General features: G+C 24.4%; 1 long non-coding RNA gene across 1 annotated transcript; it reads right to left on the minus strand.

Moving 5' to 3' along the window:
* Positions 1 to 14,918: 14,918 nt before the first annotated feature.
* On the minus strand, positions 14,919 to 23,148 carry LOC145831847 (uncharacterized). Its single transcript, XR_014369688.1, has 3 exons — positions 23,024 to 23,148; positions 16,443 to 16,511; positions 14,919 to 15,718 (listed from the first exon to the last, which is right to left on the minus strand). It is a non-coding gene; the product is annotated as an uncharacterized LOC145831847 (long non-coding RNA).
* Positions 23,149 to 25,931: the final 2,783 nt, after the last annotated feature.

The raw sequence follows: 25,931 nt of genomic DNA on the forward strand, positions 1-25,931 counted from the left end.
AATTAAAAGCCTATTTTACAAAAGCATTTACATTGCTAAAAACATTTTAGTAAACACCCTTTATCATTTAAAACTATAATATAAACCTGAAAAATAGCTTACTACTAAAGAATTCATCATTTAGTTCATAAGTCTAATATGCTTATTAAAATTATTTATATTTTAAAATGCTAATGTTAATAATTAAAAAGAATCACTGTTTAGTAAATACATTGTTCTTGCAACTAAAATTGATGGTTTTTAATTTTCAAATACGAGTTCATAAAAAAAAAAGTTAAAATATGAAAGGCTGTTGCTAATTAGTTTTATTGGTAACTCAATACTTTAAACTACTGTAAAATTCTCTAAAGTTATTGCTTAAAAGTTAATTCGACATAAAAAAAAGATTGAAATTTGTAGGCCATATGCATTTTATTGTAAATTTGTATTAATTTCAACATTTTTTTTAACTAGAAATAACACTAAAAGTTAAAACTTATCAATAGAAGTTTATCTAACTTATTTTATTAAACCAACGATAAACAAACTATAAAGTATACTGTAATAAACTTAAAAATAGTATATAGAAATGTGTACTAAATTTATCAATTTTTTTTTTGTTTTAAAATTTATAAAAAATAGTTTAAGAAGTAAACACCTAAAATATCATTCAAAATAGTTTAGAATTTCAAAAATAAATAAATAAAATTATATTTTAGAATTGTTTTTACCACAGTGTGTTTGCAGCTTTTTGTGACGTAATAATAAACATAAAGCTTACAAAGCGATTAAACTTATCCTCTTTTGTCACTCATTAACTTTTTAATAATGTTGTTTCTTTCACAGTGCTCTCTGTTTTTAACAAATCTAAAAAGGCTTAAAATTAATCTTCTATTAAACATTGAAAAAATGTTTTGAGCGCTAATTTTTTTGGTTTCATTTTATTTTATTGATTCGTTTTAACAACAAACTTAATTTTTAAGTTTGGCAATATTATTTTTTAATTACTATAACTAAATGATTCAACAAACAAACTAAGTAAAAAAAAATTTAACTGATTGTGAGAATGGAAGAAAAGTTCAAATTTTTATTTTCCAAATATCTGGTTTTTTAATTTAAATAAATAAATTATATTAATTTTGTATAGAATTTTTTTATAGTAAACACACCTTTTTTAACACATAAAAGTCTTTCCAGGTATTTATTTTGTTCAAAGCTTGTATAAAATATTAAAACAAAACTTAAAAACAAAACAATTTTTTTTAAGTAAATCCTTTGTAAAAAAAGTTGTAATACTGTTAGTATATTCACTGAAAGCCTAAAATGCGACTGAACTGTTTTGATATTAAATTACAAAAGTAAACTTATTAAACAATATCTACTGTAAAGCGCCACTGTATTTGTACTGTGATTGTGACGTAACAATGGATAAATTTTTGATTGTTTTGTGGAAAATTCTTTGTAAATATTTGAAACTGACAACAATATTGGTTGCAAACACTCCATTATTGGCAGTTGTTTTTTTGTGGGCTTTGGAAAAGTCGGGCTTGTTAAAAATTTTTTTTTTAATAGACTTTAAAGATACAGTTTTAAAAAAGTTTATATCTTTTAATATTAAGTTTAAAATTTCTCTTTGCTTTAAATATTTTAAAGATATTCGCATAAACACTACATTTAAGTAAAGTCTTCAAAATAATTTGTTTTATTTTGGATAGTTAATAAAATGAAGGAGGTATGTATGTTTAAAGATAAACTTCACAATAAGAACTAATAAAACAGAAATATACTAGCACGATATCATCAAAAATATTATTTTAGTGGTTTATATACATAAAAATTTTTAGTTCTTAAAAATGAAACTTAAAATTTGTAAATTTTACTGTAATTACGCGGTTATCTTTAAATCAAGTATGTTTTTGAAGCGTTTATAATACATAAAATTAAATTAATCACCTTTTTATATACTATTAATTTAAGTTAGTTTTTTTTTTTAATCTAAAATTTCGTGCATCTAAAAACTATTGTGACGTAAGAATCGGCAATAATGTTTTACTCGCGTCTACTTCGTTTAAATAAAAAGGAAATTAAAAGAAATTTTCAACCACGTTACAACTTGAATTCTAAAAACTCTTGCGTGATTTATAAGGTCTTAAAAAGATCTTTATTTTATTTACTTGTTTGGAAAAAAAAAAATTAAAATATAGTATAGTATTTAACTTGTTAAACGTGTTACAAAGTAATAGAAGTTAAGCAAGTTCTATTATTTCTAACCAAAATTTTTTTTTGGGGTTTTAGTTTAAGCTGTGTTGGTGTAATATAGTTAATAAAAACTAACTTAATGATTTTATAAAAATATGGTTAATCAAAACTTTTGTAAATGTTTACTTTAATTTTTAATTTTTTAGGTTTTAATTGTTTATTTATAAAACAGACAAAATTGAAAAACATAGATAATAAAGTTTTGTACTTCCTCTTTCGTTGAATCACTTAAACATTTTTGTAAACTAAGTTTAAGTGTTTATCCGTTTAACAGTTTTATTATTTCTACATACCTTAAAAAAACTGTGTTCAAAACATTATTTTAAATATCATATCAAATAAATGGATTTAATAAAGGGATATCAAATAAAAGTAATTATCTTATATTTTTAACAGTTATATTTGTATAAAGCACTCATGCATTAGAACACTATTGTGACGTAACAAATGAGTAACGCTGTATTACTCGCTTCTGTTTTGTTTAAACTATATATTAACTCGTACGAAATTTTTGGATCAGGTCTCCACCTTTCTCCAAGCAGTATTTTTGAGATTTGTAAAATCTAAAAAAAAAAATTACTCATAAGTTATTAATTCTAGAAATAAATTAACTGAATATGATATTTATTTATTCAAATATATTTAAGAAAGTTGAAGCAAGAAAAACTATTTAAAAACATGTTTGATGTTTTAAAACTAGTAAGACATTAAACGACCATAAAAAAAAGCACTGAAACATTAAAGTCCTTGTAAAAAACAACTGAAAATTGTTTTTTAACGGAAATATTAAAAAATCTTAATTAATTTATTTAAAAACGTAAGTTTGTAAAAACTTATTATAATAATTTTTCTTTTGTTAACGTCTTAACTGTATTGTTATTCCACTATTTATATTATTTAAACAGTTTAAACTTTGTGTAGATCAAAACTGATTTCTTATTTCCTGTTAATTGTCTTAGCGCTACATAATCACAGTAATTAGTGAACCGAATCTACAAACTTTTGTTGTGAAACACTAATCCACAAAAAATGTATTAAATTGTTTTTACCAAAACTGCTCTGATAAATAGTAGGAAATACAAAAGCGATAATAAGTAAAGGTAATTGTCATTATAAAACTACACGCTAGCTCAATCAAAATAAGCAACAAGGTTTTTGATTTTGTCATTTTATACTCTGTTCTTATGTAACAACACGATTTTAGGTATATTGATTTTTTTAACTCTTTTTTAATTTATCAACTAGTTGACTATAACGCTTAATTTCAAAATTACGGTCGTAGTATTTAAATTTCAAACTATCTGAATAGCATTTGTTACTGAGTTTAAGTTGTTTTTGCATTTAAAATCTGTTGTGACGTAACAGTAGAAATTCTATCACGATTTACTTGATTTACACTGTTTACTTTTAAAACAAAAACCTAACTTAATTCCCTTGTAAATATCTTTGCAGTATTGTTGCGAATTTAGAAGTTCATAGAGAATCTTTTTCAAAACTATTTTTTTTACAAACTTTTAAACTAACCTAATAGTTTAGGAAAAGGAGAACAAAAATGTAATTAATCATTTAAATGTTTTTATCAAAAAAAAAAACACTATTTATATAGAAACCATGTTGTTTGATAATATTACTATTAACTTTTTAATCTTTCTTTGTATGAATTTAATTTCAATTTTCACTTTTAAAGTTTTGTATCATCAATTAGTTTCAAAACTGTAACTTTAGATATAGCTAATAATTAGTGATGTACCGGACCCACAATTTTGGGTCCGGCCGGACCCGGATCCGGACTTTTTTTTCAAGTTAGAATCCGGCCGGAACCGGACCCGGACTTTTTTTTCAAATTAGAATCCGGCCGAAACCGGATCCGGACTTTTTTTTTCAAATTAGAATCCGGCCGGATCCGGATCCGGACTTTTTTTTCAAATTAGAATCCGGCCGGATCCGGATATCAGACTAAAATGGCAATATCCGGCCGGACCCGGACCCGGATAGTGAGTCCGCTACATCATTAGTATAAACTAGCCTGAGTCAGAATGAGGTTTTTATAAAATGAAAAAAAAAGAACTTTAATCTAATAATAAGTAGAACAGCTAGCCACAAGGTTTACAAATTTAGGTGTTATTTACACTTAAAAATATGAAATTAAGTTCTTTAACAAAGTACACTAGAAAATTACTAAACATTGAAAACTGGATCAGCTCAAACTCATTCAAAATTTAAAAGAAAACTAGCCTGAGTTTTTGTAAAAAACTAAACTAGCCTGAGGCAGTACAAGATTTTCTAAAACTCCCAAAAATTTTCAAACTAGCAGGGTTGCCACTGTTTAAGTCAATAAAACTAGCAAGAGTGAGTATAAACAAGTCTGAGTCAGAATGAGGTTTTTAAAAACTGAAAAAAATTACTTTAATCTAATAATCAGTAGTACAGCTAGCAAAGGTTGACAATTTGGTAGTAAAGTTGTGGACTGATTGTGGTACACTTAACTTATTAGTACTACTCATCATAATTAAATCTACCTTGTTTAATTAATATCTAACAACTACTAAATACTAACTGAGACTACTTTCTATAATCAGACACGACAGTTTTATCTTATATATAAAACACAACAAGAAATACTAGCATATACAAAATTATTAATTACTTTGGTAACACTTTAAAAACTGGAAGCTATTTAAATCTATATCAAATGACTTTAAAAAATAAACTAAAAATTAAATAAAACTTTTAGTAAAGAAGAAACTGTAAAATTTTTAATAAACTATTAAACTATAAACCTGGCTTAAATGTTTATACAATTAAACACTAGTTGAAATATTTTATTTTAAAACAAAACACTACTTACAATAAGCTTTTACAAAAAAGTTCAAGATATTTTGTTGCTTCAAGCTGCCCACCAAACTAACTAACTGCTTACATATAAACTGCCTGTCATGTTCAGATGTTTTGTTGAATCAGTATTTAGTTTTAAACATTTCGTCATATGATTCTCATTGACTCGTACATTCAACCATATTAACTCTAAATATTCTCTGAGCTCAACTCTAAACAATAAATAATGTAAGTAGTCATTCCAAAGTTTTCAATTTTACAACATATGTAAAGAGTTGCATTTCTAAAATGTTTATTTCATAGTTTAAATGTAAACAAATGTAAATTATTCTTGTACAAAATGAGCCAATTACGGTAGGTGTTTAATTTTAACTGACGAAAATGACTCTTATTAATTTACACAGAGTTTGTTTTTGAAAAAATACTTTTCAGTATGCTCTTTTTTACTAACTAGATCCGGGTCCGGCCGGATCTCTGTTAGGATCCGGCCGGACCCGGATCCGGACTTTTTTTTCAAGTTAGAATCCGGCCGGAACCGGACTTTTTTTTCAAATTAGAATCCGGCCGGAACCGGATCCGGACTTTTTTTTCAAATTAGAGTCCGGCCGGATCCGGATATCAGACAAAAATGGCAATATCCGGCCGGACCCGGACCCGGATAATGAGTCCGGTACATCACTACTAATAATGTAAATAACTGATTTCAAATCTATTTGATTATCGTTACTGTAATTACTACAAAAATAGTTCTTATAATAATGATTTTTCATATGTAGGTTTTATGTTAGTAGAGCTGACAATATTTACTGCTTAATATTTAGTTTGCACTAAACACTGTTAACATGTTTTACTCATTTTTTTTAGGTGTAAATTCAATGAAACTTTTTAAAAAATTTCAAGACTTATTTTTAAAAAATGCAACAGGTTTGTTCAAAAAACTAGTACAAGTTAGAATAAATAAAAGAAAGATACTTTTAAATAAAATTAAAAATTGTAAACATGTTTTAAATAAACTGTTGCTATTCTTAAACACACTTTAAAAGTAGTTTAATTAATTTTGATGAAAACTTTTAAAAATATATTCTATTCGTAAATTGTTATTTAAAGTAGGTTAAACTTTTTTTTAGTTTTAAATTGATTTTAAGTTGGTTTGTTTTTCCTTCCCAAAGCTGAATATTTAGCGGTTTTTAAACGGTCTATTATAGTAAAACAGAACTTAAAAGCGACCACAATATTAAAAGTTTTTAATATTTAAACGGTATTGAATTTTAAAAATTGCTAGTAAATAAATTAATTGAAAAAGGATTAAAAAAAATTAAACTCGTTAAAGTATTTTACTTTTAAAAATTATCATAAAAATACAAAAATAATATTGCTTGATTAAATGAATTTTTTTTAAGGCTTAACAGATTTAGAAGAGGCCACAAAATGTTTACTTTAATTTCTTTTATGCTGCTAATTTATTTAATTTTTTTTTAGTAAAATTGAATTTAAGTTTAAGTTGTGTTATAAGTATCAAAATAAAACGTTGTTTAAAAAGTTAATTATAAATAATATAGTAGACTTTTTATGATCATTTTGATGACAACTTAAACTTTAACTATCAACAAAAACAACTTCATGCTAACTTTACTTTTAGTTTTCTCTTTAGAAAATATATAAAAAGTTAGTTACGAATTTATTAAATACGAACTGAAACTTATGATTATAAACTAAATGTAAAACAAAAAATCAAAATTAATGTTTTTTTTCATTAGAAAGCTAAACAACTTTTATACGTTAAACTGTTTCTAAATATTTTAGATGCATCAGGTAACTTCTGTGACGTACCAATTAGCTTGAGGTGCTTTTTAAAAATTCCTTTTTTACCTATTTCAGTTTTTGTTATAGTTGTTTATGAAATGAAAACACCAAACCGCTGATTATGGAACATTTTTGTTGGTTCTTAAAGACATTTAAACAAATTTTGATAACACTGGTTTAAGAACTTCTTTTTAAATTATATATAACAACACATAAACAGTCTGTTTTGCTTTTAAGTTTGTAGTGTAGTTTTTTATTTACTAATTTAAACTTAACATCAAATATCTTTATGAAGTTAATCTATAAATACAAATTAAAAATACTACAATAAAGTATTTTCTTTATATCTCTTAGACAAAAATCTTTAAAAAAATTAAACTGTAAGTTATAATCACTTTCCGCTACTAAACTGTTTATCACATATTTATTTATTTTTATTTGATATATTGATGAGCCTGCCATTTACACTTTAATTTCAATTTATAAACTATGAACAAATTTATGCTATAAAATAAAAAAATAGTCACAATGTTGTTAAGTTACAATAAATATTAAAACAAGCATATAATATTGTTGTTATAAGCGTGCATATATAACAAATATAAATTGACTATAATAACTTATTACTTTAGTTTTAAAGTTTAAACTTTGTTTTAGTATGACAGTATTTAAATATCGTTATTATAGAAAATAATAGTAATTTGTCTATTTGCTTTAAAATACTCTGTTTTCCTGTTATAATAGCAGAATTAATATAATGCCTGGAGATTATCTATATACCATTAATACATTATATTTTACGTAAAAGTTTCAAAAAAAAAACGAAAAACTATTTAAAAACTAATCGTTTTGATGCTTTTTAAACCTTAAAAGTCCTTAAAAAAGCAATCTTGTCTTAGAGTATAAGATGTTTTTTATCTTATACTCAGTTTCATCTAAATCTTCCCGATTTTTAGAAAATAGAACTTATATACTGAAAAAATTAAAACAAACAATCAACTAAAATTTTAACTATAATAATAGCAAACAAACGCTATTTTGCTATAACAGTGTGATTAATGAAGCATAAATATTTGTATTTACTTTATTCAGCTGCATTTAATTTTTAATAGAAGTACTTAAATTTTCCGTTTCTAATAATTAAGGTCTAATAATAAAGGCTGCAGAAGTACTACTTGCGTGAAAAACTCTCTAGTTTTTATAACTATTGATTGTACTGTTGTATTAATACATTTATTCTAAAACTTTAAACGTAACATAATATAAGAAAAAATGTTTAAAGTTTGTTGATAACTTTTTAAAAATAAAAATTCGATTTAGAAGAAAAAAAAAGATTATAGTAAATTATAAACTGTTATTGTTTAAAACACTTTCTAATGTTTACAATATTTAAAAAAAATAGAGTTTCAAAAACTTAATAGGTCGATAAGTATTTGATGTTTTATTTAATTTATACACTAGGTATCTAAAAACTTGTGAAACTTCAAATTAATATTTGTTGATAAAACGTTGTTCTAATTAAATAAAATTTGTGAAAGTCTAACTTTACGGTTTTATGTCATTATCATTTATAAGTTAGCTATTTGGAACTTTGGATAGTCTACTTATTGTTAATCAACAAAAAAACTTTAGAGAAAAAAAATGTTCATAGAATAATCATTGTGTTAAACAGTTTTTAATTTTTCAATTTTTGAAGAAAATAGATCGGAAAATATACTTAAAATCGTTTATCTGCATCTGATACCCATTATACTAAAGTTGACATATTATACTGACCGTATAATGTTATGCACATTAAATCTCGTAGATATATAAGTTTAGTTAACCTTTTAATATGTTGTGTTATTCTAATTGTTAACAAATTGTATCAAAATATTTTCAAAAACTCTTTGATTTTTGATCAAATTTTAAAATGTTGGGTGTTTACAAAACAGAACTTGTTTTCTACTTGTTGAAAGTTTCTAATATCTACAAACATATCTATCTGTACAAATTAAAATATATTAACTAAATAACAGTAATTTCCAATAAGATAAACTTTAACAAAAATAAAAAAAAACGTTTTTTGAAATTATAAGTTGTTTCGACTTTATAATTTAGAACTATAAGTATTTTCATGTTTTTTTACATTTAAAAACTTAATGAATAAAAGGGACTATAAACTTAGTTATATAGAGCTAACAATAATAAGTTTCAAGTATAAACATAAGCTCCACTTGAAAACACCTTTAAATCGGAATTTTAGTTATAGTATAAAGTTACTTCAGTTTAAACGAAAAACTATTTAAGATTGTTCTTTGTATTGTTATTGTTTTTTTTTGTAGTTTAATATTCTAGTTTAGTGTTACATTAAAAAATAACTTATTCAGTAAATAACAACTAGGTATTTGCAACAAAAACTTAATAATTTGTTAGGTCAACATTAACTGTTAGTCTTATATTTGTTTTATTTTCAACGTTTTTATAACTGTTTTGTTAATAAGCTTCAAAAATAAATTTTAGCTAAATATAATCAATGTTGGATTTTTAAACACCTTTAAAATCTGAAACAAACGTTGTAAAGTTAAATAGAATGTTTTTGTGCGTGTAACAGTTACTGTGACGTAACCATAAAGAATTTGTTCGAGTATTTTAATTAAGCATACTTTTAAAAGCTGTAATATAACAATAATGTTGTAATATTCCATTTTGATTGTCAAGACTTTTTTTTAAGGTTTATCAAAACCTTCCTTTATAGTTTATAACTTTAAAATACTTATTATGTACGTTGCTTTTTTTTTGCAAATATTTCTTTTAAGAACATTGTACAAACTTATAATAATTAGAACTTTAAGCAAGCAAAAACAAAGACTAGATATTTACGTTTTTTACGAAAAACACTTTTTTTTTGCGTTAGGTACTTCATACTTTATGTTCTTAACAAAATTTGAATATTGTATTTGAAATTTAAAAACTGTTTTTATTTGCTGTATTTATTCAGAACCTTAAAGTAAAAGATTTATAAATTAAATATTGTATAAATTTAAATAAATACTTACATGAAACCAATTTTTTTTTTTTTTGAAAACTAAAATGTTAAATTGAAATCAAAAAAGCTTTTTTTTTATAAGTACTCCAAAAAATTTGATTTTTGCAGATAGTTGCTTGACAAAATTAATATTTATTAAGCGATTAAAAAATTAAAACTATGTTAAACAAAGCTTAAGTATTTGATAAAAATTTCTAGAACAAATATTTTAAAATATTAAAAGCAACTAGTTTAAATAAATATTAATGTGATGTAATTGAGTTTTTAGATGCTTTTATATTGTAAATCTTTTTACATATTTTTTTGTATTACTGTGTTTAAGCATAATAATATACTTCAATTTTTTGAAAAGTAATATGAAAAATTTGTCTACTTCTTTTGCACATAAATTTCTAAAGTTAGTTAGAATAAATGTAGTTGTTAAAATAAAACGAGTAGTTGTTAAAATAAGTACTATCAATTTCAAAAGTTTTTAAGTTTTCAAAAGTTATATTTCTAAACACGTTAAGCTACTTTACAAGTCTAAACAATAATTTTCTAAAAGCTTAAATTGTTTTTTTTTTTGTAAATTTAAAGAAAAATTATTTCAAACAATTGTTTCAAACTAAAATACTCCCTTGGTTTCTAAACTTCTTAAGTTACTTTGTATAAACTGTTTTTAATAGCAGAAAAAAAACGATTTCTTTTAAACCTACAAGTATTTGGCATACATATTTAGAAAGTTTAATAGTTTAATGTTTTAACAAGTAAATTCAATTCTAGGTAGTCGTTTGAAAACCTAAACATATATTAAAAATGTAATAATCTTTTTCTTATAACTAAATATTTAAGTGATTTCTACTGAGCAGTTACGTTGCTCAATTATTGTAATTGTTTTGTTTAGTTAAAAAAAAAGTCAGCTGGCCTCAGTAAAACTAGTTATTTCGACGGACTAACATTTGTGTGCTTGTTTATCTAAGTTACCTTTTTTGCAAACAAATTGTGCACTTTTGTTAATTCAAGAATAAACTAAATGTTTAATGCTTTTTAAATTTGTTGCAGCAGTTTATAAAACCGTACAGGTTTTAGGTTAAGAATAAAAACAATTAGTTAACTTATCATTACAATTTTAAAGCTAAAAAATTAAAGAAAGTATTAAAGTTTACTGCTTAGTTTCTTAATTTTTTTAACCATCTTCCTAGAATTCAAAATTTACCTGGTTTATATACACAGCTACAGTTTGGTTACAAAAATGCGTTGAAAAAATTCTTCTAAAGTTCAGTTTTAACTTTACCTTTAATAAGTTTTGTATACAACTGTTGTATTTTTATAATTAGAAGAGTTCAACATTTTTGGATAAGTATTTTAAGAACTTCTTTATAATTTAAAAACAAAATCAGCTTTAAGTAGATATGTTGAAAACTTTCAAAGTATTGTGAAAGCTGGTATGGTAAAACTACAATTTTAGTTTATATAAAATAACACATTATAACAGTATTTATTCGATTTAAGAATTTAGTACATATTCTGTTTTTGAGCCCAAACTTATTTAAATTTAAAACCTTGAACAACAATTACTATTCATTAAATGCTAAGAAGTTACTGTAGGAACTTTTGTAAAAATTAAACAAACAGTTTTATAGAGTAAAGTTTATTGACTTTTTACACTCTACACATTTAATATTTATACATAATTAAAACTTTTTTATCTCTATCCTTTGCGTTGTAATGTTTGAAATAAGTCACTAATTTATATTTTTTATCAGCATAAAATATCTTAGGACTAAACATATTTGTACTAAGATCTTTTACGCATACAAGGAATATAAGCAATAGAAACAACTGTTTAAAAATAACAAAAATAAGTTTTATAGTATTTTTCATGACAATTACCATACAACAGTTTTTAAGCGCCGTTCAAGGCTCGGTAAGAACTACTGGAACGATTGTTTAAGCTAAACAACAGCTTATTAATTTAATGTTGTACTTATTGTGTACTTTCAATTCCACTTTTTTCTTGAAGTTTAGAACTCTAATATTTATTTTTATAAAACCAAAAGTATAAAAACACTAACCTATGAAAAACAAAAAAAAAACAAGTCTTTTTATAACAGCAATTACAAGTTTGCTTTTAGTTTATTAAATGTAAACAGCAAAATGCTTGTTTAATTTCTTAGTTGACCTTTGACATTTAATCAGTGTTTTTTAACAAATTTTTAAAGATTAAAATACTCCGACCTGTTATTTGTAAATAGCAGCCGACTTAGCTGGTTAGATTTTGTCGAATGATTTAGTTTTTAGTTTGATGATAAATTAAAAAAATACTTTTTTATGTTTAAGAAAACTATGAATCAAATCTCTAAATTTGGGAGTACTGTTGTGTAGGTAATATAATATCGTTTATTTATTGCAAACTAATTCTATTATCAGGTTTAAGAACTTTGTTAAAGTTTAATTTTTTATGGCCGATACTTGTTTCCATAGAAAGTAAGAATTAAAACTGAAACACCTCAAAAAGTATTGCAATAAAAAAATAATTAAGAAATACTTGAAAAAAATTCTTCAGACCAGATAACAATTATTTTGTAGCAACTTTCCATCGGTATAAATATAACATTGGACATTTTTCTCAGTACTCTTTGTGGGTAAAAATTCTTATTAAAGATTTTATTAAGCAAGAAAAAAAAAACAAAATGGTTGTGCTTGTAGTAACAAACTTCATAGAAAGTTATTCAAACAAAAAAATCTTTTCCTGTTAATTAAAGATAAAACGAACAGTGCTACAATTTTCTGAAGTTTTGTGCAGTGCATCTTTTGTTTAAGTTAAAACACCCGACATACTTTTTAGCTGTAAAAAATTTTACTAACTAAAAAACCGATTGCAAATAAGTTGTAAAGTATGAAAAAACTTAATTTGTGAACAAACTGTAAAGCTAGTTTTAAGATCATTTATTGCAGCTTGGTGTTAGATAATAAAAAAATTGTTATGTGTCTATAGTGTTTTGTGTAATCCTATGAAATTATATGTTTTATAAAACCACCAAATGTTTACAAAATCTTAATATTTGTCGTGATGACTAGAAAGTTGCTTATATCTGTTTTTAATCCTATCCTCAGGTAATGTCCGTAAATTTGATCGGCAAACTTATTTTATAACTTTGTAATTAGTGCTTAGTTAAAGTTAGTTGAATGAAAGAATCACCTAATTTTGATAGAAACTTATATTGATTTTGATAAACTAGAGTATTTGTGATAGGTTGAATAAACAAAGTTAGTTTCTATCTATCAAAAAACTGGAGATTCTCCACGGCTAGTTTAAAAGACATTCAGTCTATTTTAAAGGCTCTGTAGAAAATGGTTTGATATTTTATAAGCTAAAATTTATTTACTTAAAGATCAAAAAAATTAAAGCATAATATTTTGTTTAAATCTGTTTTTTTTAATTGCAACTTACTTTCGAAAACAAAAGCTTAATTAATAACCAATAATGCTTTAAAATGCAGTAATTTTGATAAGCTACCAAAATGGTTAGTTTATTGAAAGAAAAAAAAATGTTCAAACATTTTTGATATAAGGACCTGGGTACACAAAAAAACTTTTTGGTGATCGAACTAATCAAAAAAAATAAAATTCCTAATTTAAAACTAATGATACTAACTAAAAAAATGATTACTTTGTCTGAGTTCGGTTGACAGACAGTAGATTCTTTAAGGACAAAACAACTAGTTATTTACAATCCGAGCAAAACTGTAAAATTAACCTGTGTGCTTTTTTGTTCTAACAAATAAGGTCTTGTCAGCGTATTGGTCATTTACATCAACTTAAAACAACGTTTTAATTAAATGTTGAAAGTTTCAGCAGGTAAAATATTTTTAGTACACGCTTTAAACAATAGCACTTTTTGTAGGAATGCACCTCATTAACAAATTAATATAAATCTTAGGTTATGTTTTTCAAATCTTTTTGGTTAATCCAGTCAACTCATGTTCTATTGAAAAAAAAATCACCTGTGGTATTAATTTACATTTAAAACTTCTGTTGTTTCTAAACTTTTCGAAAAAAATAGTTATAAGTGTAATGTTATTATTTGCTGCATATCTAATGAAGGAATAAAGCATTTAATTAAAAATTCTGAAATGTATTGCTAAAAAACTTTTTTAGATTATTATATTGATAGATATATAGCAAAATAGTTTTAGCTTTTATTATTTTATTCATATTAATAGACATTTAAGTTTTAAAGTTTAACTAAGTAATAAATTAAAAAATCTTTACTGCATTTTGAAGGCTTGGTTACAAAAATTATTTGTAGACTTTTGACATAATATCAAATTTTAACTCTTTTATCAAACATTTTCTAAGTTATTATAGCTAAGTAGGAATAAATACTAGAAAATGTAGAATTTACTGTTATATAACAGCTAAAAAAATTTGTAAAAAAATAGCTAATTCTTTCGGCTTGTATTTTCAGTTTAAAAATATTATATTAAAGCTTTTTTGCTTTAAGTTTTTTATTTACTGTCATTACTTATCAATCATTATCTTAAGAAAAAAGGAAACATAATGACCTAAGCTATGCGTCTTTTTAGCAGAAAGTATAAAATAGAAAAAATTCTTGATTTCGTATTTTTATTTAATAATCCATGTGAAAATGACACTACGATATTTCATGAGATATTAGAGGTAGCTTTTATAAAATTTTACACCAATTAATTAACATAGATATCTAAATAATAATTTTTTTACTGCTTGCCGGAAGTAATAATTGTATTTTAAATATCTTTGAATATAAATAACATAAAATACATGGCTTACAGCATACTACAAATTAAACTTTTTAGAAAACTTAAATTAATTACAGCAACAGTTAACTTTAATATTACATTAAAATTACACTTAATATTATTTATTAAAGATATGAAACCACTCTAGTATATTCAAAAAAGAAAAACAATCAACTAAAATTTTTGATCTCAGACAAAAATATTTCCAAAATAACTACAGTAAGTTTGCAGTAAAAAAGTTGTAAGAGCAGTTTTGCTTGTCGTGGTATAAAAAAACAGTGCAATACTAAATAACATAAATACAAGAAAATTGTTTTAATAAGGCAAAAAAATGGTTTATAAGAAAAGTACATTTGTTACGCTGTATGCTTATAAAATAATTGTATGCTTAGACTAAACGGAACCATTTTAAGTAAATATAACAAAAATAAGAATAAAAAAGTTGAATTTCTTATAACTTTGATAAAGCTAAAGTTATATATTTTAGTTTGATTAAAAAAAGAGTAATTTAGTTGGTTTTTACTAGCACTCAGTTCGAACAGTGTCAAATAACCTTTTTTTTTGTCACAAGACAAAAATGCTAATAAAAATTTATTACTTCAAAAATAATACAAACACATCAATAAAAGAGACAAAATATAATTCTAAAATAATTACATTATTTAAAACACTGTATTTTTAAAAAGAGTTAAAAAATCATTATCTAATACTACTGGACAGTAAAATATAATTTAAACTTTCTGAAAAGCATTATCACTTTAGCTGTTTCCTGGAAGTAATGACATCTCAGCTCACTTCCAATTACATCATAATGCTCCACAACAATTACGTCATAATGCTTCACAACAATTACGTCATAATGCCCCACAACAATCGAGTGCTCCACTCAATATAATGCTCCACAACAATTAGGTGCTCCACTCAATATAATGCTCCACAACAACTAGGTGCTCCGCTTAATGTAATGCTCCACAACAATTAGGTGCTCCACTCAATATAATCCACATCTACTTCATCGAAGAGCAAAGTTGGTCAGCAGAAATACTGAGGTCTTGAAAAATACTTATAGTTAAACAAAAATATTGTTTAGTTCAAATTTATTTAACATATATATAAATTAAATATTGTTTAGTTCAAAGTTATTTAATATAAATAAAAAACAAATATTGCTTAGTTCAAAGCTATTTAATAAATTTTTGAAAATAAGATAAAGAAAATGATTAATATAAATTTAAAACTTCAATAGTGGTAATGTAAAACTTTACAAAATACTTATCATTACTGATAAGCTACAATTAACTTAAACAATTTTTTATAACTTAAATAAAAAAAAAATCTTATATACAACAAATATTTATAATAAAAATATTATTTAGTCATTTTAACATTTTACATAACATCTGGATTTAAAATAAAATATTATTAATGCTTTTATGTCTACATTTATTTGATAAAGTAGTTGATAATAATATTTAGTTGATATAATTATTTAGAAAATACCAAAAAGTTATTTAAAAAAAGATTTATTAGTATTTAGATTCAATAAATACTACTAGCCATTAATACACAAAATACATTCAAAAACAAATGCTTCTTTTTGCTAACGAAAGTAGTTGTGTATAAATATTACAGATACAACTTTATTTTCCTCATAAAAACGAATTCAAATATAGTTTGTAAAAATACAAAATATTAGTTTTAATTATATTCTTAATTAATATTTAATGGTTTAAAACTTAACTACATAATAATACTTGTTATTGTAGAAAACTCACATGGCAATTTTGGCAACCCATTTCCCTACTTACTGCTTGCTTGTAAAGTTACTGCTTTTATCTATAAACCTGCAAAAAAAGTTTTGTGTAAATACAATGATGCAGCAGTGAACATGTATGGTAAAATAAATTGATTAATGTAATATAGCAGTAAATAACCAAACATATACAAATAAAATAAAAATGATTAAAATAAATGTATTTGCACAAATGAAACTTGAAAATGTTGTAAACAAGCGTATGACAGTTATTTTTTAGAAAATTCGAAAAAAATTAATAAGTACGCAAAGTTTATCTATATTAGTTGATCCTAACTTTTGATTAGAAAAAGATTTTTTTTATGATAGTAAATTATATTACTTACAAAACATACGAAAAAAATAAAATTACTTTTATAAAAAAAGGTGATAAAAACAAAGTATATATTAAGCAGCAATTTAAAGCACAATGGTTTAAAACAGAACGAATATTAGAACTTGAAAAAAGGAATCAAAATGGATGTTAAGTTTTTTTTTAAAGTAAATTTAATTGTGATGTTAATCTTAGTTTTCTCATTTTTTAAATGATTAAACACTTTTTTTGAAGTTTTACAATTAAAAATGGAAAAATTTACTTTATTGAAATGTGATGCAACTAGACAGTAACAAACTTTCGAAAGTATTGTAAATGGTTCTTTTAAAGCTACTTATTTTACCGAGTTCTGACTTTGTTAAGATAATAAAAACACATAATATATTTACACCAGACTAATATTAATCTTAAAAACTTTTATGTTACATAGGGTTGATAGATAATGAAAGTCTAATAACTTATGTTTTTTTACACCAGAAAGATTTGTACGCTATAAAAGCTTACAAAGGCTTTTAAATCCAATATTCATTAAAACATCAAAACTTTAAATTTTGTTTTATAGGTTCTTTGGGAAAACTAAAGGCGTTAATTAATTTTACAAAATCAAGTTAGTAAGCACAGGCGCCATCTGAACTTTTTAAATTTAGCAAGATAAAAAAGTTGTCAGATAACAATGAACTTTTTTACTTTTATTTTAAACCATAAATCAAAAAACACAATAACCTGAAAAATTTTATTAGAAATTAAAGTAGTATCACTTGTCCTTTACAAAGACAACACTCAAAATTATTTGAAAGTTCAAATTATATACAATGAAGTTTTTTTGTGAAGATTAAAATTTCAACCTACTTTTGAGAGAAAGTCAGTAGAGTAGAAAAGTTTTTGTTGTTAACTTATGAAAAAAATTTTTACTGTCAATTTTCTTGAAAGCTTAGAAATTTCACTAAAAATTTATCTCCTTACAGTTTTTAAGTAAACAACCTCAAACTTTCTTGAAATATTTCTTGCATTAAGAAATGCTTAGTTCACTGTTTTCCTAAGTGGGCCATAAACTGTAAAGGGGGCAGAACTAGTAAAGGGTCCGTTGAGGACAATAAGGCCATAAATTGCAATTTACACTAGACATTCTAGAGTTCATGATAAAGAGCAAAAAAAGTCTTATGCAAATTTAAGGGTAGTTTTTTCAGAAGGGGTCCATTGCATTTTTTTATTTGTTTAAAGAGGGTATTATGAAAAAAAGTGTTGGAAACCCTAATGTAGTTCAAAAAAAGACTTAACATAATTAAAAAAGTTTGTTATAAAAAATAGGTAGTTTTATACAAAATTTAAAAAATTATGTTTAAATTCAAAGTATTAGAACTTTTTCTTTAAAAACTGTAGGATAGAATATATTTTTAATGAAATTAACGTTTCTTATAATTTGAACCATCCATAAGACCTATTGAACTCTTAAACCTTTCATCTAAGATTCTAAGACCTTAAAAAAAATTGAGTTTTTAAATGGCCATAAGCAACTGATCACTTTAAATGAGGTTCACTGGTAAAAAATTACTTAATACCCTAATTAGTTAAATACATCTTAATAAAAGTCCAGGTCTATATGTATTTCAAATTTTAGACTACTTTTATAGCTTTTAGACAGTTATTATATTTAACAAAAAAAAACTTAGATTTTTATACATACTGGATTTAGGTGAGAGATATGTAGAAAGTTAAAAACTTAAGTGTCAAAAAAAAAAGGTTTTTCTAAATATCATTTCAAGCTATCTTTAAGCAATCTTGTTTAAACTTTTTACAGTTTCGACTATTAAAAATATAAGCCCTTTTTGGGTTTTTGGTAATGATTTTTTTTAATACGTTATTTTAAAATGTTTAAAGTTTTAACTTTTTTAACTGAAGCTCTTAACATTTGTAAGTAGTATTTTCAATAAAATTGGCGTCACTAGCTTGAAAAAGATTGTATTTGTAAACTTTTAAATACGTAAGCAATGAAAAAAAATAATCTTGTGTGAGACTACTTTTTCAAGACTGTAAATAGGTAAAAACTGCATTTTAAGTTTCATAAAAATTAATTTAAAGTTTATACTTGAGCTCCTATGGCCTTCACAAGTTTTATTGTGAATTTTGCAGTTTATATTGGCTGTTTATAAATAAAATCTACCAAAAATCACTGTTTTGTGCAAGCCATTATGAGCAATGTGGCTTAAAATAGCATCCCTATCAATTCGAGATATTTTCTTACACTCTACAACTTTCAAAATCAAATCAGGACAGCTGTCTAAGTTAACAATGCGCATAATGTCTGCTCCCGTAAGATAATCAATATGTTTAAAACTTAACTCTTTTAGAGGCAATTTATTTGAGCAGATAAAGTCAATGATTTCTATATAATCTGGTCTGTCGCAATATTTCAGTACAAATTTAGTTAGAGTTTTTTTACAGCCTTTCAAAATGGTCAGAATAATGTTCATCAGAAAAGGAACTGGCTTTTGAAAAAAATAACCGCAGAAAAAACTGAACTGCTTTAAGTTTCTGAAAACTGACAGACCCAGTTTGTTTAATCCATCAAAATAGTTGGTCTGTTCAACTTTAAAACCTCCACAACTATGATTACCAAGGTAACAAACATTTAAATTTTGTAAATTTTTAAATCTTCTACCAATGTGAAGCAAAAAACTAATTGGTTGAAAAAATACAAGGCTGAAGCTCCTTAAGTTTGCATTCAAACTGTCTATGATGGACTCTTTTTGTACATCTGGAACATTTAATAAGTTTAGCTCCACTTCTTTTAAAGAACAAAGGTTCTTTAAAACTTTATTAAGGTTTGGACAGCCAATTTCACTTCTGTCTTTGAACATTTTAAACCCATTAACTTTACTTGGTTTCTTAATGAACCTCATTATACTTAAAAAGTCTTTCTGGTCTGCAGGTAAACATGGCTTGTATTCTTGCATTTTATAAAAAGGAGCATGTCTGATAAAAAGCTCACTCAATAGATGATCGTGAGCGTAAGCTTCAATGTAGAACCCGGGATAACCTAAGGTTTTCAACGCTTGGACAAAATCAAACATGACTCCTTTGTCTAGATCGAAAAATTCTGGAACTCTGCTGTCTCTATGGTGACAAACTAAGTCATTGTGACTTGAGACTGTCAATTTTAAGGACTTGTTGTTTATTTTGATGTTTTCATTGTGCATGTTTAGATGATGTTTTATACATTTCTTTTTCAACTTGGCTACCTTATATTGCTCACTAATATGACAAACAAGTAGAATACACATTTGTCCATCTAAATAATTACAACCAACAAAGTTAACTTCACTTAAAAAGATATTATGTTTACGTAAATGAGTCTTATAGCAGTCTACTTCTCTCAAGTCCCAAACAAAATAGCGCAAAAACCACAAAAACTTATGAAATTCTACATACTTGCATTCAAAATTCTTACAAAAAACTTGTATTGACAAAGGAATTGCTAGTTTATTGTAAGCACTTATATAGTTGTAAATTTCAGCATCATGTCTGATGTTAAAATCAAACTTGTATGTGAGCTCAATATTTTGAATGCACAAACTTTTCAAACTCCCCACATTTCCTTTTCGTCTATTTGCTAAATTCATATTTATAAGCTGTGTAAGACAAAGAAATTAAAATTAACTTAATTAAACAAAGCAGAAACATTAGATTATTCAAGGCTTTTGCTTCTGTGAACTTATCATAAGTATGTGAAATGCTAAGTTTAAAAAATAAGAGTCATAAGTAATTGTTCTCTTAACTAAAATACTATTTTTACTTGGAATATTTTTAAAATATTATTTAATTATGTATATTTTTAAGGTTAAATTGGCTCAATTATTACAAAACAAACACTCTTTTACTAAGTATTACTAAATCATTAACAGTATTTGAGTAATTGCACGAATTTCCTTAAAGTGCTTTCAAAGTAATGATCTTACAATATCACTAATTACATCAGTTTTTAAGCTACATAAGTAATTCAAAAAATAACCAACTGTACTACATAAATTTTTTCAATGTTTTCACCAAAATTTCATAGTTGAAGTGTAATTTTTATAAAATTTTTATGTAGTTACCACATACTTAATTCAAAATCTTATCTTTTTTAAAGTTGTGATATATTTTTCATACAAATTTATGCTCATTTTTAGTATAAGTATCAACTAAAATAACTACAAAAAGTATGTTTTAAAGTTTTATAGATGACTTACACTGTTTTGTAACATTACATATTATGTAATAATTAATTAAGAGCATAAAGGGGGTAAAGTTTTAACAAAAATTTAAAAATCCGTTTCCTTAAGTTGTTTGTAATATTAAAAAGTACATTTCCTGAAAGTTTGAACTAAATTGCTTAAAAAATGAAGGAAATTTAGAATTCAGTAATTTTCTTAAGATTCTGAGAAAATCGCCCTTGAAAATTTTCATTCCATTTGGTTGTATTTAAACTTTTTTACAAAACTTGTTATATCTCAAAAGTCTATTGAAATTTTTCTGTTCTATAAAAAGTATCTTATAACATCAACTCTAAGCTTTAAAATAAGTTCTCATGTTAGTTTATGAGAAAAAAAAAAGATTAGACCCCTCTATGCCCTTATACCATCAATATAAGTATAAATAATTTTGAAACTGAAACTTTTTTACAAAGACTTTAAATAAAACTAACATAAAAATAATACTAGCATTTAAAGTTACAATTATCTTTATAATAAAACAGTTTTATGTATTATGTTGTTGATTGAAAATTTGTAAAACTTATTTGTTGTTATGTTAGAGTAGACAGAATAATGAATGATTTTTTAGACTTATAATATAAGTAATAATATTTAAAAATATATACATTAAAACTAAATTAATTATTTTTAAATGAAATAAGACTTTGACTAATCCAAAATCAAAAAATAACTTGTCATCAATTATATTTAGATATCTAAAACAGTCATTTTTACTAACGAGCTAAATGAAACTTTATATACTGGTAAAAGTTTTTGAAACTAAATAATATAATCAAAGAAGACATCAGCCAAAGTCTACAGCTTTGACTTTCTATGGTGCAAGACAAAAGTTGACACAAAGATTTGATCGTACAGTAATTTTCTATTTAAGTACACAACTTTTTGCATACTAGGTAAAAAACCAACAACATAAGGCTACAACTGCAAATAATAAAATAAAACATTTGTTAAAGTTTCATACGTGATTCATACTCTATTGACACATTGCATATTGAAAATGATACCTTGGGGTCTTAAGTAATATGTAATTGTAAAGTGTGCTCTGTAAAAACATTTTTTGCAAACCAATTAAGTTTTTTCAAGACACACGACTCATTATTTGAATTTACACTTCTTTAAATCTGTATTATCTTGTAGCAGCTTGTGTTAATTATTACAAGTAACTCACACAAAATTACTTTAAAAAAACTTAATGGTAAAAACTGAGTTCTTAAGTAAATATTAAGCAAAAAAAATTCAAGGATTTTTTAATTTTGAAAAAAGATTCCTCTTAACAACAAGCAAGCCTTAAAAACTCATTAATAGGTTAAGTAATGATAAGGGCAAACCAGATTTATAAAAAAAAAAATTACAACTTTTGTCAAAATCTTTTATTTGGTTGGCCATAAATTAAAGTTTTTTCTAGCTTTTGAAGGTGAGTTGACGTATACTAGTGTGGGAATTGCTGAATATTAATAAATTTATTAGTTTTTCATGATGATAACAACCATTTTAAAATAGTTTTCGAACAAAAGTTGTTAAAATAAACCAAGTCTTAATATAAAGCAAACGTGTACCACTTTGATTTAAACCAACATAAAAAAAAACAGTTTATTTTTTTTGGCATTATTTCAAACTAGAAGAATTTTTTTTTGATCAGCTATCAAATAAATAACTGCAGTAGAAAGTACTAAAATATAATCAATTTGATTTAAAATTGCAAAAAAAATTGTTTAATGTTTATAAGTACAATAAAAAAACCTTAACTACAATAAGAAAATGTGATAACAAAGTAATAATTTAATCAGCAAAAACATCGTTTGAATAGTTAATATAAAAATTAATCAATTTAAAAACAGTTTTATAGTAAGTTTTACTATGATATAGTTATATAAACATGTTTCATTTAAATCTAAAACATAAATATCTTTGTTTAAAACTGAAATTTTACTACTTATTTAAAGCATCAGTCATTTTCTTATTCAAAAAAAAACTAACCTCAATATTTGAAAACTAAGTTTTAGGCAACTATTTCCATTTTACTAAAGAAGTTTTGTAAAACTTATTTGAGTTAAAACCTGAAAAAAAAATTGTAAAAGTTTTATATTATGTTTAAAGCTTTCTCTATAAATAACTTATTAAAATTGTAAAAATATATATATATATCAGTGAAATATACACTTTAAAATATAAGTTTAACAAATAATAAAAAAACTCAGTGAAAATTTTATAGGTCATTAAGCAGCTAGCTAATTTGAAGAAAAGTTGTGTAATTTAACATAACTTTAGACTAAATTTAAGTTCATTATTTGGTAAATATTTGAGTAAAATTCCTCTTTATGGTCTACGTTTTACTCCACAGTAAAAAAAGGTCATGATTGTTAGTGACAAGAAAAAAGTTGTATTAAAATTAAAAGCAAGACTTTTAAGCTAAAGTAAAAACAATTTAAACAGTGATAAAACCATGACACTTTCAAACAAAAAGAAATCTAAAAAATATTTAACACTATGACAACTACACTGTTTAAGTTACTAAATAAAAAACACTCAAACTTTCAGGAAATGTTCCTTTATATATTTAGAAAATTCTGTCAGTAAGAATTTAAATTTTTTATAAAATTCCTTCCAAAAGAATTTTCTAAATATATCAAGGAACATTTCCTGAAAGTTTGAGTAGTTATCTCAAAAAACGTAGTAGAAGATAGATTTTTAGTGAAATAGATTATTTTTGTTGTTTTAGTTTCCGCCTCCCATAAGGATCCTATTGTTGCCTCCAACTTTGACCGGATATATCTCAAAAGTTATTTTGATGTTTTAAAATCTGTAAAAAGCATCTTGTAGCTTAGTAATTACAATATAATATAAGATTAAATTTCAAAAACAAGGTGTTTACCTCCACATGCCCTTAATTCAGCTTTTTTAATGTAAGCAAAATAATTGGGAGTACAATTGAGTTTTATCTGAACTGTATTTTCTAGCTTCTATTTTTTTACAGGCTGTCATTAAATTAAAACTTACATTGGTTTTCTTAACAAGTCTCACAATACTTAGAGTGTCCCTTTCATTAAAATATTTAAGTGGTACTCATGCCAAAAGCATTGGAAAACTCTTTCCAAAAAATTATTATGTGAAGAGGCATTGCATTTAAGAGCGGCATATTCTAAAAAGGATAAGGCTTGCTTAAATTTAAACTGAGCTCCTTTATTGAAGTCAACAAGACATAATGGACAAAGCCAGAATTAATCTAATAAGTTTAAACTTTGATAAATAAAAACTGTTAATTTTAGTGCTTTTTAAAAATTTTCTTTGTTTAGATTATTAACCATAATCTCATGAGCAAGCATATAAGAATTTAAGTTCTTTACTTTAAGTTTAGACCAGGGTTTCCCAAACTCAATTACTATATCGCCCCCTTTTCAGAAATTTGAAAAATAATCGCCCCCCACGATTTTAAAAAGTAGTTTTGCTCTTTAGTACAAACTTTTGAGCCTAAAAATTTGTGTTCGATATGTAATTTAGTCTGGTATTTCTTATGCACGCACTTTTGGGCTGTGTTTAAAGTAGTTTACAGGGTTTGGGATAAAGTTACAGTTGTTTTCTTATAAGCCCAGTAAAGTGTATTAAATTACTTAAATTTTAAAAAGCCTTGTTTAATCAGTAATCAATCTTGATTAAATATAAACTGTTTTGAAACTAATGAAACTTTTAGGGTTGTGGTGGATAACTTTTCTAGTCAGCAATTCATGTTTACTAAAAAATCTTTTCTTGTTTCAACTCGTTAAAAAAATGTAATTGCAGGCTGCATAATTTAAAAAAATAACATGGAGAAAATTAAAAAGCTCGAGCATAATTGTAATAAAATGATTTACTATTATTGTGATCTAGGAAATACTAAAGTAACTGAAAACCAAATCGAAAGTGTATTTCAAAATCATAAGCATCAAAAAACTAAATTTTGTTTATTTTGCACAAGTAGTTTTCAAGTTACTTAGCGGGTCGAAATTTGATTGGATCTGGACCGTACGCTACCCATCTGAAATCTTAACTGAAACCTGAAATTATAATAATCTCTCATTTAACGAATTTCGGACATTTAGAAGTGAATACTAAGTAACTTATTTAAGCCGCACAAAATACTTAAATTATTTTATAAATAGGCATATTTTAAAATTAAATACCAGAGATTAAAAAACTATAAAAGAATGAACAGATTATTTTACACATAGTAAAATAAATATTAAAACATATTTTCTGATATAGTTTGAGGAAGTTTGACCGACTGGCTTATTATCTCATGAAAAGTGATTTTATCAATAGCTTCTGTTAATGCAGTAAAATTATTAATTTCAATGCTAAGATATATTATAAGCAAGTTAGTTGTAAAATTAAAAATTTAATTTTAAACATTTTAAACTATATTTTTTGTAGTAGAATACCATTAAATAGTATTTGACTTGGAATAACCTTTAGGAAACTAAACCTTAATTTTAACATTTTTTTTCTATATTCAAATTAAAAAAAAATCAAATGTTTTACAGTTAGTTCTGGGAACAGAAATTAGTCAATTAAAAAATTATTTTAATTATGTTAAAACTTTGTTTTGTCACTGTAGCAGTCTTTTTGATGGCTTATTTAAAACTGTTTAATTTTATTTTTTCTCTAGTTATTAGCCTATAATAGTTTACCAGAAGAAAATAGTGAAAAACTAAAAGCTATTGTTGAAATATTAAATTAAACAACATATTCTAATTGCTAATATATTAAAAAATAAGATAAAACAAACACAATTGTATTAATAGTTTAAGATCATTTAATATATAGATTTTCTAACAATGATAAATCAAGTTAGAAAATAAATTTGAGTTTAACAATCTAAAATAAAAAATTTGAAGTCATTTCAAATAGA

This window comes from Thalia democratica, chromosome 3, assembly GCF_965202585.1.
Source record: "Thalia democratica chromosome 3, ktThaDemo2.hap1.1, whole genome shotgun sequence".
NCBI lineage: Eukaryota > Metazoa > Chordata > Thaliacea > Salpida > Salpidae > Thalia > Thalia democratica.